Source organism: Zingiber officinale, chromosome 3A (assembly GCF_018446385.1).
Source record: "Zingiber officinale cultivar Zhangliang chromosome 3A, Zo_v1.1, whole genome shotgun sequence".
Classification (NCBI taxonomy): Eukaryota; Viridiplantae; Streptophyta; class Magnoliopsida; order Zingiberales; family Zingiberaceae; genus Zingiber; species Zingiber officinale.
In genome coordinates, this window is record NC_055990.1 from 3514509 (window position 1) to 3530375 (window position 15867).

General features: G+C 36.3%; 1 pseudogene; it reads right to left on the bottom strand.

Annotated features, from left to right (window-relative positions):
* Positions 1–837: 837 nt before the first annotated feature.
* Positions 838–12142, bottom strand: LOC122051057 (annotated as a pseudogene).
* Between the last annotated feature and the right edge of the window lie 3725 nt (positions 12143–15867).

The window sequence follows — 15867 nt, forward strand, 5'->3', positions numbered from 1 at the left end:
TATATCTGTGAATTGTGGATGGATGTCTCTGTTTGGACTGAAGGGCAAAGCCTAGATCAAAACTGAAGTCCTATCGATCAAACACCAGAAATTAGATACTTTGTTTGCCTTTAATTTGGTTGATTGAGTGGAGCACAATTAAATAAAGTCAGATTTACATACTTTATGACAAATTATGACTGACAAAACCACAGGAAGACTAAGATTTTGGCAGGAATTTCTCAGTGACAAGTGACCTGAAGTGGAATCAATAAATGCTATGGATTTGGATGCCCAGTTAATTAAAGAACAGATTACTTTAGAGAAAATTTTTTTATTACTCCTATTTATTTGACAGCATCGTATAATTTAATTTTTTTTATATAATATGAGACTGATTATAACGAACACCACCTGAATGAAGCTTAATCACCTTTGTACATTGATGCCTAGGACTATAGCTACTCCAAATGCTTAAAGTAATAATAATAATAATAATAATAATAATAATAATAATAATACAGACAACAGAGTTTTAGTCCAGTTGGATTTTGATTTTTGGTGTAGACAAACTTTAGTCATCTACAGAAGAGACATGGAAAGAACACAGCAACTTTAGAGGCTGATTGAAATGGTATTTTTGGTTCCATCCCCACCGTCGCATAGAGGCTTTTGTTTATTTGCGAGGAGTGAACAAAGGTAAAAGATGTCAAAGAAATGAACTTTTCATTGAGTTATTTACTTGAAGTGCTCATTTGTTTATAGAGGCAGGATCTCTTTCACTAGAAAACGTAAACCTAAACCAAGTGCATTCTTCAAAACACAATTCTTTTTTAAATAAATAAATAAAATTAACAGTTGAATTGAACAGAGTACATAGATGCACATATGTTAAAATAAATACAACAAATAGTTGATGACAAACGAAAAATTAATCTTCAGTGCAAGTGAAAAGAATGGAACAAGCTGGAGATCGGACTGTATAACAACGAAGTACATACAGACTAGAAACTCCAAAAGTTGATGATTGGCTAAGCATGAACCACTACAACCTGATAAAAACCACAGATACAGATACAAGGCAAAATAAAAGATACAACTAAACTGCTGCTTATTATACAAGGGCATACAAGAAAGCTGCACACTAAGAGCTACCAAGAGATCTGACAGATGAGATGGATTGTGCGGAGACAGATGCAGTTGGACTGTTAAGTTCTCTCTCACCATTTCCATATCTTGCTTTTCCACTAATCCTAAATATGGTTTCTTGAGCAATTTCAAAGAACCAGTCATTACTTGGAAGTACACTGCACGCAAAACATAGTTTCGGTTATCCAGTCTACTTGGAAAAATAAAACCAACATCAAGTTTTTAAATTACATGTGGGGTATAAAGAACAAAAAGACGGTGTTCGATTCAGATCATGTGCGGTAAGGAATATGAATTCCCATATGACCTTTATCCAAGACCTCACATGAATTTCCTATCGAGGATTTTGTAAAGGTTCATGTAAGGTTGTGGCTAGGTAGAGAAGGGGATACCTGTAATTCAAACTCCATCTGTATCTTACTGACATCATGCAACCATCCTTTTAATTATGATTTCCATTGTTTTGAAATGTTAAATGCAGTTTCAGTGTTCAGTCAATTTCTCAGTATGTCCATTTCCATCTGATTTTAAAATAGTGTGCATCAGTTTGTTCTTCCAATCTTATAGTAAACAGCTAAGTTGCAAATTAAATCCCACCTCAGATTTCAGGAAAAAAATGTCAGACTAACTTCCTAATCCTATGTTTGAAATATGCCTTCACTTCGCCCTCAATCAGATTTTCAATCAGGTTGGATCAAAATCGCACCGCACCAACCAACAACAAAAATGTTGCTAGTAAGTAGCATTTCCAGCCTAAAAATTGACAAGAAACATGATGTGATCAAAGCAAGAATAAATTGTAAATTGAGGGGCGGCAGATCAAAGTCTGGGAGTCACAAAATGCAAATGTAGCGAACTTCAGAATCTGATCAAAATTATCAAGTATTTACAGTTGATCCAAATTGGTACAGTTGGATGAGATCAGCATCAGCTGATCATGAAATTAAAAAGATTTTTTTTTTGTAGTGTCAGGTAAAAAAACTGCCAAGAGTGAAAACATCGTGTCATAAGCTGAATAGTATGATGTAAGAGAATCAGATGGAACGAGCAATGTTTATAAAAATTATGTGCTTATAAAATCTCAACAGATTCAACTCCTCCATATTTTACCAACAGAACTATGCCATCTGTAAACATGTTGTACGACAGTCATCAAATAGAGGAGAAAAGGGGTTCCAGGGTCATGTTACGGAGACAAATTAAGGCACACTGAACATAAACTAGAAGAGTTCACTGTGCTATCAATGTGCTGAAGATTTATTAGCAAGGCAAAGGAGTTGATAATGTGGTCGCACAGAGGCTAAATAGAAGAAGATGCTCAGTGATGTTGAACTTGAAGCAGAGGTGATTTGCTGCAACTTCGGTCTACGTAGAGGCAGATGCTTGATGCAAGCTTGGGAAAGAAGGATACATGAGGAGAAGCTGGACAATGAGATGATTGGCTGAGTAGAACATGGAGATCTTGGCAGAGCTAGGTCGAGATGGAAGTGTGGAATCAAAAGTGATGTTGGAGACAACTAAGCAATACAGCAAAAATTAAATCAGCATTTTATATCTATTTAATTAAATAGAGCTAAAAAACTATTACATTTGTATTAGATATGTTATAGATCATATTTCATTTCTGATTAAATTTTCATTGCTATTTAATGTTTAAATTTATCAGTAATTTAAGCTAAACCAATCTGATTGTTAGGCCTTAGGGACCCTGGTTGAAGTTTATATAGGGTGTGGTTGAGCATTTTAGGTAAAATTTGTCGTTTGAGTCGAGTGGGTTCATATCGAGTTCAATTTGGCATCAATTCAACCATTTTAAGTTCAAACCAAACTTATTTTGGTTCAGACAGATTTAGTCATTGTTTCCGATTCAGTTGGAGAAGTTTTAGAATGAGATCCCAATTTATTCCTTTTCCCCATAGCCCACCCAATTTCCCTACACCCCACTTTTGATCTCATGTTTCTTGCTCCAGCCACTAATCCCAATGCTGCTTGTCATAATCTGCCACAATGAGAGGCAGTGGCCTCTCCACATTCCCTTCCAGCAGTGTGATCTTCCTTCCCTCTCCCTTGTCTCTCACTCCAGCGCCTCTCCTATGCCACAACTGAATTCTACTGCAAGCTGCAATCATCGCGTGAGGGACAGCAACATTTCTCAATAGAAGCAGATTTTAGCATAATGTAATATTTGCAACTGTGTTTATCTCATCAATTTCTGCTTCATATGTTAGAACACACATCATGCAAAAGTCAACTCAAAAAATAAATTCAAATAAGGGGCAAAAAGATGGAATACATTCGAAAAACCATATTAGATTTATTTTCAACAACAAAAAATGGGATAAAGACACCCATAGGTAGATAAATAATATGTTATGCTCTAAAAAAGGTTATAGAAATATAAAGGTAGGTTAAATAAATCAAGTTAAACATATAGCATTTGTGCAGTAGTCACCAAAAAATACCTGTCTGGGTTCATTCCAGTAGCAGAAAATGCAGCCATAACTCTTTCAATGACGTCAATAATAACTTGATGCACATGCCGAGACAAGAATCGACCTTGTCCAAAAAGAATAACAAACTGCATATCCAGATAAAACTACAAAAGCGAAAAAGAAAAGAATCAATAACTACCAAAAAAAAAGTGATTTCCAATTGGCCGATGACTGCAAAGAGATTAAAGTACCTGCTGCAGGCCAAGGGGGCCTAAAGGTCTTTGTCCCTCTTCAATTTCCTCCCAAAAGCTCTGATCTTCTGAGAGCCATAATATGACTGTCTCTGTCAGTCTCATCAGTAGCAAGGTTGCGAATCTTTCCCTACCAACAAATATATCTGAGGCTATGGTTGCTATGCTGTTCAATTTTGCATACAGCTCCTAATAACAAAAAATGGTCAGTATGTTTCTAACTTTTAGGGAGGGAAATCCTTGATAATGAATAACTTTCAATTATTTGAAATCAATTACAAGGACTATACTTCACAATTGAACTGTAGGCTATATAGTTATTAATAACCATGACCAAGTCTTGCAACAAATACAGTAAAGATCGCTGGGATGACCTAATCAATCCACCTTTTTCATACAGGTTTAGGATCTAGATTCTCAAAGTTTCATTAAAACATACAAAGGTTATTTAATACCAATAACATTCAAAGGACTAAAGGAGTACTAATTAAAGCTTAATTAAATATCCAAGGATAGCTGATGTGCTTCAATCTTATGTTGCAACTAAATACCAAACTGTTGGAAGATATTACGACCTGAAAGATAATGCATTATGTACATGCATAAACATGATTGATTTTATAATTTCATGAATCATACAAAGTTCAGAATATTTCCATTTGACCAAGTCCACTTTGTAAACAGCAATCAAATCAAATTATTCGATACTTTTTCCAAATGAGAAGCTTTAGACAAAAAATAATCATTACCAAAATGAAATGTGGACAAGGAAAGTAGGGTTCCTTACAAAGAATACAGTGTATGAGTCAGTGCTAATGCCATATCATTCTGACGCAAGAACAAAGCCAGTACGCTACCAAGAACTTTTAATCTTGCTCTAAATTCCCTAAAGGTAATGCAAGTGTCTTGACACAGAATACTTTTAGGAAATTGTGAAGTTGCTCTTAAGATCGTGATTACATTCAGTCAGTCACATGATTGCATATTCATGCTCTACAAAGCTCTTGCATGATACATAAAAGTCCCTAGGGTAACTCAAGGTTCTTCATCTAACTTATAGGTCCACTTCAAGGCATTATTTAGTTTCTCTTGTCTCCAACAATTACTGGAAAATAAATGTGAAAAGAACCAGATTAAAGAATCATAGTCTAAGAAGATGGGTTTCATGTCTTGCTGCAACTTCTTGAGGGGGAGCTAATATTAGTCAAGAATATCAAACTCTTCCTCACTGTGGAATTTGTTAACTAACCGCATTGCTATGAAACATTGTAAAATTAAATTCCAAACTATATATATATACATATGTGTGTGTGTGCGCGCGCATATCACACACACAACACAAAAGAAAAAAATGATGTAATTTTTTTTGAATGGTGAAGGCGTTAAGACCCATCTGTAATTGGGTTCATAAATGGGATATGATGAGACTTTTTTTCCCTTAGGACTTTCCAGTTCAAATAAGGGCTAAAAAAATTACTTGAAAGTATGAATAATTTGACAAGTGAATTGTGAACAGCCTCTTTTCTGCCCTGCAGCAAGGACTGAAGGTAGTTTCAGCAGCGCCTACTGACGTAGGATAAAAGTTTTTCATGAATTTAGCAATATAAGGAGTCTCCAGAAATAATCAAATTGTATTGTAAAATCACCAAAGAGCCAAACAAATGAGAGTACAACAACAACAATTAAACAAGCCTTATCCCACTAGGCTGAGTCAGCTATATGTATCCTTCTACGCTATTGGGATCTAGTCAAACAAATGAGAGTGTAGTTACAAAAACACAGTATTGGATTGGCTGGTTGGACTGGAACATACCAGTCTTGGGTCCAGATCCAATCTAGTCATCTAAATAGACCAAATGTGCAATTGAGCAGGGTAAAAACTAGTTGTATCCACTGGTTTTCAATAAACTAGGACAACCAACCAGCAAGAACAGTTTTGTCATTTCCCCATAAATTTACAAAATATATTAATTGCTCAAATATTAGATAGCAAAAAGGTCTTTTACAATTTCATCCTAACATAAATCTATAACACCAAAAAAAAATTTTGCAGCCATGAACCACCTCCAGCCTTAAGTTATGTATGATTTGTTAGAAAGTTGTCTTGCTTAACTAGGAAAAATTAGTTTTTTCATTAGTTCTTATTATTATCCAAGTAAACTAGTTATATTTCTATTGATAAATAAATATATCTGATTCTTATCATTAAAATATAGAATTATTGTAAAAAAATATGCAATTGGGATGGTTAATCAGGGCTGGTCCAACTACTTATTTTGTTGGATCAATTCCGTGTGCAATTCGACTATTTGACCCAGTACTTATGCCAATGAACTAGAAACCTAGAGCTTTTCTAGTCGAAATTCAGTCGGAAAGGAGAATTGCCTCCTACAGCCCGTTTACATTGCAGAAACTGCATAATGTGAAATGGCAAGCTGTAGGAACTACCAGATTCATGATTTTAACATCTTGACAAAAATACCTGAAATATTGGAGAAGGAGCCCAATCTGGCTCCTCGGAATTATAATCCATGTTTATGTACATTTCTGCACTCAAGTTAGTATCACCATCTTCTGTGAATATAAGATCAAGGGCATGTTGCCTACAAAAGCTATCACGTAATTTATCCACAGAGCGCTGTAGCTTTCTTTTCCATTCTCTTTGTTCAGGCACACGAATGTTTTTGTCTAACCCCCGTTGACGAGTATCTTCTATACGACCAGCCTGATAATGTGGAGAAAGCTTCATAGCTGCCCGTGGCAGCAAGTCTTCTGCCAATAGAGATGCATTTGCCAATAAAGACAACTGTTGAGTTTCAGTTTCTGCTATTTGAACAAGTTTATTCACAGGACCATCCAAATATGTTTCATCCTCCATTGAACTTGGTAATGCATTTATGAGCAGATTAATATATGAGTTGAAGACTTTGAGTAGACCATCCATGGTGGAACCACCTAATTGCATACTTAAGAGTGGCCCTACATCCTCAAGAAAATCCTGCCAAACCATTTGAAATTCCATTACATGTGAAGATGAATTTATGTATATATATATATATATATATATATATATATATATATATATATATATATTTGGATTACTGATCTTCTAGTATGATGACAATTCAGCTAGTCATGAGTTTCAATCTCCATTTGAATTATCCCATCTATCATCTTTCGACTTCATGATAACTATGCAAAACAAATAGTCCATCATTGACAAGTTTGCAAATGCAACAATGTAAAGTGACGAGTGGAACCTGTTCACTTATCATATCATCACACCAACGGCAAAATAAAATCTTCCATGTACCAACATTTTAACATCGAAACCTTTAATGCCATGCATATGACTCATTAGGCCATTAGACAAGAATATTCAATTGGTGAGCATGACCCCATTATTCAACAAACAGATCAACTAAGAAGACGGTATAATTCAAGCACCAAAGATATAAACGTACAGATGAGTGCATCCTTCACTCCATGTAATTCTTCAAAATTTTAAGTGGTTCCAGATTTGATACTTATTTTCTAGATAGCATTGGTACAACAATTATCATTACAGAAATGAATAAATGGTGATAGATGCTCTATACACTAACACATTCCCCTTTATCCCATGAAATCACATTAGAAAGTTTATGAAATTAACAATCTTGCCAGCATTTTCTTATTTTGATATCTGAAATCTCAAAATAATAAGATTGAAACGTAATCCCTCAATGAGAATACCTGGTATCACAATTTCTTTAGGCAGATAGGTAGCACTATTTTTTCATCTGTGCTGACTTGAGAAAAAACAATCGATAATCAACAAAATGGTGTACTATAACAACATTTAAAACAAATATGATTTCGATATTTAGTGTATCTTTACTGATATGAGGCTATGAGCAATGACACTTTTAGTTATGAAGTGCATTCTTTTTTTTATTTCATTCTAATAATTAAGTTACATGTTTTAGACACAAGAACATCTTGTTATGTTTCTCACAGATTGCCTACAGAAAGGAAACAAAGACAATGTGCACTTCATTCCTAAAAATTAGAAACAGCTTGAAAGAAATATGCTAGAGTATATAAGTTTCAAAATTCTTAATGTGTGTAGCATGTTGAAACAATATCAAATGAACTTAAAGAACATGTGGCTGAAATTGATATTGTTGGAATAAAACCAGAAAGAGGAAGCTTAGATTGATTTCAATGGAAAAAAGCTGCTACCTGAACCATGGAATTAAATCGATGTGCACTGCTAGTAAGCTTGGGTTGGATACCCATAACTGAAGTAGATGATCTACTGGATGTACGTGAACCTGTAGATGGATATATAAGTACCCAATCATCTGCAGCTGCTAAGGCAGAGGTACTCTCCTCAATCCTTCTTAAATTAGCATCAAGTGCTTGTTCAACACAAGGCCTAAATAATCTCAGAAGAACAGAAGAAAGTGACAACTTCCAATGAGCTTCAAGCAAGGAACAATGCTCAATAGCTATCTGTACACATTCCACAGCAGCTCTTAAGCCTCCAGCTGCAGCTGATGAAGCTAATGCATGCCTCCTCACAAGATGTGCGAAAGACTCTGCCTGCTTTGTGGACCAGATAACCAACTCTGATGCAAATTCATCGCCAAAGACAGCTTGAGAATCATTTAAAGCTTGAGCAATGGCAGAAAATACTTGCTGTGATACTGCAGCTGTGTATGCTCCTCCATAAGAAGTACTAGTAGGATGAATAACTTGCATATTGTACTGGAGCCTCTGATGGTGAGCAGTCAACAGCAAAGTATGTGCACGAGGACCATCACCAAGCCTTTTGAGAGCTGAAGCAGCTCCACGAAGTTCAACACCGCGAGTAGAAGACTGGCAAGCGGCCTCAGCAAGTTGATCGGCTAACTTCTGACGATATTCTGACACAGCATTCTGCAACAATGCAAGAGCCAAAGTTCCCAGAGTCTGGTTTTGTTTTGCATCTGTAACTACTCGTTCTGCTTCATCCAGGGCATCCAAAGCCTCATCAACTCTCCTTTCAGCTAGCAAAACTTCCAGCAAATCAGGAAATTCCACTACCCATTTCTCCATATCTGAAGGTTCTTGATCCTCAATTCTTGATTTGTCATCTTCTTTGCCTCCATCAGAGGCAGCAGATAAGGAATCAATATTTACTCCCTCAGCTAACAATTAGTAGTTTGTGCACCTAGAAGATTTTTGATGGATAAGAGCTCTCAAGATCTGATATTTCCTTTGATGTTCTGTATTTTACATTTTAACATGAAGTTCTCATAAATACATGTAAGACACTTAGTATATTGTTATCAAGTAAAGCATATAATATAGTGAAAGAAAAAACAACAAAAAATATGTAACAGACTAGTCACCTCATTAAATCATCTTATTTTTCTCTTCGAATAATGTTTCAAGGGGCTCAAGAAACTCTATGCCTAATTTAAACTTCCTATGATAATATTTAATGTCCTACATGCAAAATAAATGCTTGTATTACCCAGAGACAATTTAAAAAGTACATATATTAACTTTTCAAAGAAAATTCAATAACCACCTTCTAAGACCTTAAATGCGAACTCTATTACTACTATCTCTACTTTGAAACAAATCGTAACCTTCTTCGTTACCATTAGTGATAGTGTGGCCTCAAGGAAGAATCTATTATATAAAATATATATATATATATATATATAAGTTAAGTAGATAGATATATAAGAGCATAAGCATATAGTAGCAAAAAATCTAAGTTGAATCAACTAGATGTTTTTGTTTATAATTGATAATGATTCTTGATTATTGTATTCCATTAGCCCATAAGGCTCAGATTGAACTGAATATTTCAACAGCCCATGTACACATTTTAGAACAAGCCATCAGAAGTACCATGGGCATTTGGTCTGTCATCTATCCTCACCAGTAGATCTCTCAGTAACGTATAAAACAGTCAAAACCATCTTTCACAATTCTGCCAATATTTACCATGCCATTTATGAAACTATTTTTTGAACTTTCACATCTCTGAATTTTAAGTGTAAGAATCTCCTTACTCTGTTAGTATGACTAACATATAATCCTTTCATATTATACCAACTAGACTTAAACTTCTGTTTACTATTACTTAAATCTTTTCTAGTGTTTGTCGATTTGCATATCTGATCTCATGATTTTATATTATACTACCATTTTCAATGGTATGTCTTTTATTTTCAAGTAACATTAACGATCTTTAGAATGCCGATTTACATATCTGATTTCACTTATTTTAAGAACAATGCAGTAACAAATTAGCAATAATGAATTACAACTTTTTGTTTACAGTATAGAAATGAGCTCATGAGATGGACACAAGTATGATTTCTTTCTCCTATGATTTCTTGAATTCATTCATATGTGTATTGAGCCGATCCCACCTAGTGGGATAAGGCTTGGTTGTTGTTGTATTCATATGTGAATTGTCCCATATTAAGTAGTCAAATGAAGGTTAGCTTGATTTACATATACCTCAGAGAAGATTCAAGAAGTTAGGGATGAAAAGATAAAGCTTACATAATAACCACCACAAGATATGGCTGGGCTTTTGAAACTAGAAACTGAAGCTAACCAAACTGTTGTTTCTTTCTTTTTTCCTTTTTTTTTTACATTTTTCATTTGGTTTTAATTCAAAATTCACAAAAGTTATTAACTCACCTGATGAATGATGCATAGTTTGCATATACACTTTTGCGCATTTCTTCTGCCGATGCTTTCTTTAGATCTTGCAAATAATTGCACAACTGTTTGATTTCCTGTAAACATAGTAGGATGAGCAATGCGGATTCTAGGTTCTAATTTATATGGGCTTGCTTTATAATTACCACATGAAATTTCCTTAGAAATTTCAAACAAAAATATAGACAAATTAGTACAAAACATGTAAAATGTTGGATAAAATAGGTATAATCTAGTCTTGTGCCTAACTTTTATACAAACATGTAATCCTATTTGATAATACTATATAATTTCAGCAGCAATTATTAACATCAAGTAACCCTCTCAACTTCTTCCCATTGATACGTTGTCTCTCCATCTAACCATCTTATACCGAGTTCTTAACTACCCCCTCCCTCCCTTGCACAGGCACCTAGTGACCCCTATCTTTACCTGCACAAGCACCCACCAATCCCCTCCCATTCCTCACATAGGCACCTGCAAGACACAAGACCGCAAGTTACCTCTTACCCCATGTGAGCTCCCTCCAAACTGTGTCCTCTCCTCTAGTCAAAAGCATATGGCTCATTCCCTTCATCTTCGCTCTGTTCTCCCCAGCTAAAATCAACTGCCACAAGACACACCCCAACACATATACACATCTTCCCCTCTTCATCAAGTAGCACTCTACCCTCTCCGAGTGTCCCAAATAATATATCAGCTTAATGTGTCAATATTATGTCAGATTAATGTTATAGCCCAAGATATATGTTAGTGTCGATAATATGTCAGCTTAATGCTATAGCATAAGTTGTAGGGGAAAAATATTCCAATAGTGACGGTAAAAAAAGTAATCAGCAGACTCTTCCTTAAGTTCCCTAAAAACTTATTACAAGAGCAGCTACAAACCGAGATTTTCTGCAAACTAACACCTTAAATAACAATATATGCGTTGTTTGACGGAGAAGTATCAAGGTGGTAAAGACATGAAGCAAAATAAAATTCCAACATAACAGTAATCAACCATCAGTCAAGAAGAGCATACTGCCTAAAGCTACCCAAACTCGATAACCCTAAAAGAAAGCGGAAGTTGATATTGACAATCAAAGAAGACTAACGAAACCAGAAGAAACTTCATACGCCCCAAAAGAGGGGCATCTCGAGCATGAACCTATTTCCACATCGAGATTAGAAAAGATCCAACCCTTTCGTTCATGGTCTGGCATTTGGACTGCACGTAGGCATCAGAGTCGAAATTATCGGTCTTGAAAATCTTCAACTTGTCGGCGAGCTGGACTCCCGCCTCCTGCCCTCCGCCGCCGCCATTCGCCTGGAGCGCACCGGGAGGAGCGGCAAGCCCGGACGGCACCGAATTCCTAGATCGAGACGATTTGGCGGAGGCCATCCTCGGAGCGGCGATCTACCAGCACCAACTCTGACCGAATCCGACCAAAAACCAAGTCCGATCTTGCTCGATCCCCCCTAGTAGCGACGCGATCTGGAGGGGGATCGATGTAGACGATAAGCCCTCAATCGGTCGCTCCTTCAACTTGTTTGCTTCGGTTGGGAGAACAGCGACGGTGTCGTAAAGATTTTCCACTGCTTTGGATTTTTCCGCCGTGATCTTTTTTTGCTGGCTTCCCACGATTGTTAAAAAGGGTTAAAAAAAACCCGAAAAGAAAAAGAAAAGAAAATGGCGCTTCTAAATTTAAAATCATTTTTTAATTTTTTTTTATTTTTAAAAAAGCATTATGAATCTAAAAAAAAATATTTTAAAACATTTAGATATTCTTTTTATCAAAAGTGTATTAGACAAACTATTTTAGTTTTAAAAAGTACAATTTAATTTAATTTGTAGATGAAATTGAAAGTGGAGAAACAGCAAAAAAGGGTGTTGTTGGTGATGGGCAACTCGTGCATGATGACTGATAGGTATGAGATGGCATCTAACCCTCACCCACTTCCTCCTCACTGGCAACGCCAATACCTACTCCTCCCTCCATCCTCGCTAATGATGCAGTTCTCCCTGATAGAATTGTGATTTTATGCAGAGGAGCTAGAACGTCGCAGTCTTGGGCACAGACGGTGTGGGAGTCGTAGGAGGAGACAGACGCATATAACTGAATAAGCGACATAAGATGATCATGTACACGAAGATGTTGAGAGTCTTTCAGCTCCACTATCGGAGGACGATCAATAGTTTGTGAAGTTTCGTCATTTTGCCATGTCATATATAATTCATATTGTATGACGAACAAGCAATACGAGCATGTTTGAGGGAGCGGAGTTTTGAAGTAGAGGTGATGTTCAAGAAAATACAAATACATGTATGCACATCCCTAAGGATTTACTTAGGGCATGAGACGTCATCAAACATGGCAACTACCTAGTATAAATGAGTAACTACCTAGGATAATAATATGGTAATAAAGGTGACCCCCTAAAAGTGGGTCAAAGTAGTGAAAATCGGCTCAAAGTCAAACGGTCAAAATTGTAGAGTTGGGTGGACTACGAAATCGTGGACTGGGGTGGCCAAGCGGGTCTTTAGAGTTGGTCGAACATGAAAGGCCAATTGGACCATCCAAGCAGCCGTCCTCTACAACTTGCAGCCGAGGTCCAAAACCAAATGCTAAGTTACCCCGCCCACTGCCTCGGCTGATCAGATCTTAGGTCTGATCAGGTATAATGTGCCTCTCCGACAACAGTCAGACCGAGTGAAGAACAGGCTGATAGTTCCATGTAGTACCGTCGAGCTGGTGACGTTCCGACCGAGCGACCTCCAGTTTGCATATAGTGGGACCCACCAATATATTTTATCATACTCTTTTGGAAGTTTGTATCGCCGACAACAAAGAATGTCCGGTAACCAAACAGTACTTTAGAAGCTTTTAGCATATCATATCATAGATTTACGTACTTGTTAAGGAAAAATGTTAGAGATAATTTTCGGCTTGTCTTTTCCTATGACACTTTGGAAAACGTATATATATATATTTTGGGATGCATGCACAGATGCTATAGTGAGACTATAAACAGGTCCGACCCTAGAGGAGGGCAATCCTGGGCGATGGCCCTGGGCGTAGATTTTCAAGGGGCCCAAAATTTTTTTTTTTAATATTATGTTTAATAGGTGTAGCACAGGGATGAAAATCATATTTAGGGATTTTGCTTCTGTCGCCGCCTGCACATGTGTGATGAAAGACTCGCTATGGCGCCCACTGCGGCGCCGCCTGCTGGCTGTTGCCTGCACTTGCCGACCTGCGTCTACGAGAAAGAGAAAGAGAAAGACTCAAGGATATGTCTTCTCCTCCTTTTCTATTTGAAATTCTCTATCCCTATCACATCTCTTCTTCTTCTTTCGCTCACAGCTCGTCTTCACCGACTATTTCTGTCGCAATGTCGCATCTCTTCTTCTTCTTCTTTCACATCTATATCACTTCTCTAGATTTTTTTTTACTGCTATTTTTGTATACACAGAGATGATAAATACAACTCATTGAATTAAAATTTTCATTGTGAACTGAATTGTGAGCTTTGGTTAATTGGTTGTCTATTGTCGTTGTGAAAAAATTGAAGAATTACTCATTTGCTCTTGGTTGTATGTTGTATGCAGCCAAACTAATGATTTAATTGTGAGCTTTTAAGGTGTTGTTTTTCTTTAGTCAAGCTAATGATTTAATTGTCTTTCTTCAACTTTACATCTAGACTTTGTTTATGCTTCTAATGATTGTTGCATTACTTGTTGTAGAAATAGCATATAATTCATTAAAATATGTAGTAGTATGAACATAGTGAATTATAGTTGGTATAGTAAATTATAAGCTATTTCTTTATATACAACTACCTTAAATCTTATAGTAGAGCAATGATTGTGAACACTGCTACGGGTATCTGTGAAAATATTTCAGATAAACATGCTATAGTGTATTCATTGAATCATTTGGTGTTATTGAACTTGGAACTTGAAAGAATGTACTACTATCATCAATATGCTTCGACGAAATAGTCAGGAAAGCCTATTGATGTTGCGGTGGAAGTGATTTTTTTCATAAACCAAGGTGGATGAGGAACTAGTTAATAAGGCCAAAGAGAAGTCTCACTATGATGTTGTCTGATGTAGTTAATAACTTAACAAGCTAATTTTGAACTGCTAATTTATATTGTGTGTTTTATCTCCAGTATCCACTTTCTTGTGAGCTTCTCAAGGTATTGTTTTTCTTTACTCACTTGAAGCATTGCTCTTGGTTGTATGCAGCTAAGCTAATGATTTAATTAGTCAACTCATATTGATCATACATATATTGTATGCAGTTATAAGATAATCCATGGAAAATTTAATTATTTACTGTAGCATGTGTATGCACTACAAAAATTTAGGAAAATAGCGACGAAGTATTAGCGACGAACTATAATATCGTAGCTAAATAATGATATTTGCGACTAAATATAGTATTGACGCAAACTTTTTTCCATTTTTAAAAAAATATATTTTTGCGACGAAACTAGTGGCGAATTAATTTGCCGCTAAAATGTTTGCAACGAAAGTAAGTATCGTTCGTCGCCAATTTTTTTTTTTTTTTTTAAAAAAAGGTTTACGACGATTCTAAAGGCGATTTAAATCGCAGCTAAAAACTTAGCGACGAAAATTGTTTTTTTCACCGCAAATGATAAATGTTTGCGACGAAATTTTAAATTAACTTAGCGACGAAAATTGGTTTTTTCGCCGCAAATGATAAATGTTTGCGACGAAATTTTAAATTTCGCCGCTAATATCCGTTTTAAACCCTAAATCTGCCCGACCCTCTTCTTTCTCCCGACGCACGCGATTTTTCCTCCTCCTCGCTCATTCCTGCGGCCTCCCTCCTCCGGCGAGTCTCCACCGACCCTTTCTTCCTCCCGACGCACTCGATTCCGCGATTCTTCCTCCCTCATTCCTGCGCCCTCCCTCCCTCCTCCGGCGAGACTCCCCCAACGATGCACCGAACGCTTTGTCTCTTCCTTCCTTCCGGCGAGGTGACTCTTCCCTCCTTCCTCTTGAACGTGCTTCATATCAATTCTTTCCACCAACGTGTTTCATTCAAACCTGCACTGTTCTGCTTCTTGTTGCTTTAGTTTTTGATTTGATTCAAAAGTACATAATAGACATGAAACATCTTGGTTCATTTGGTTTAGTAGATGGAGTACATAGTATAGAAGATAATGTTAATTTCGTAGGAGTGAGCATTAATTTCGTAGAAGATAATGTTAATTTTTTTAAAGGGCTGATTCTTGTTCTCATTTTTGGCCCAACATAGAACTTAATACATCCACACTCAACAATGTATTCAAGCTATCTATGCTGCATTGTAACATTTTCAAGCTTA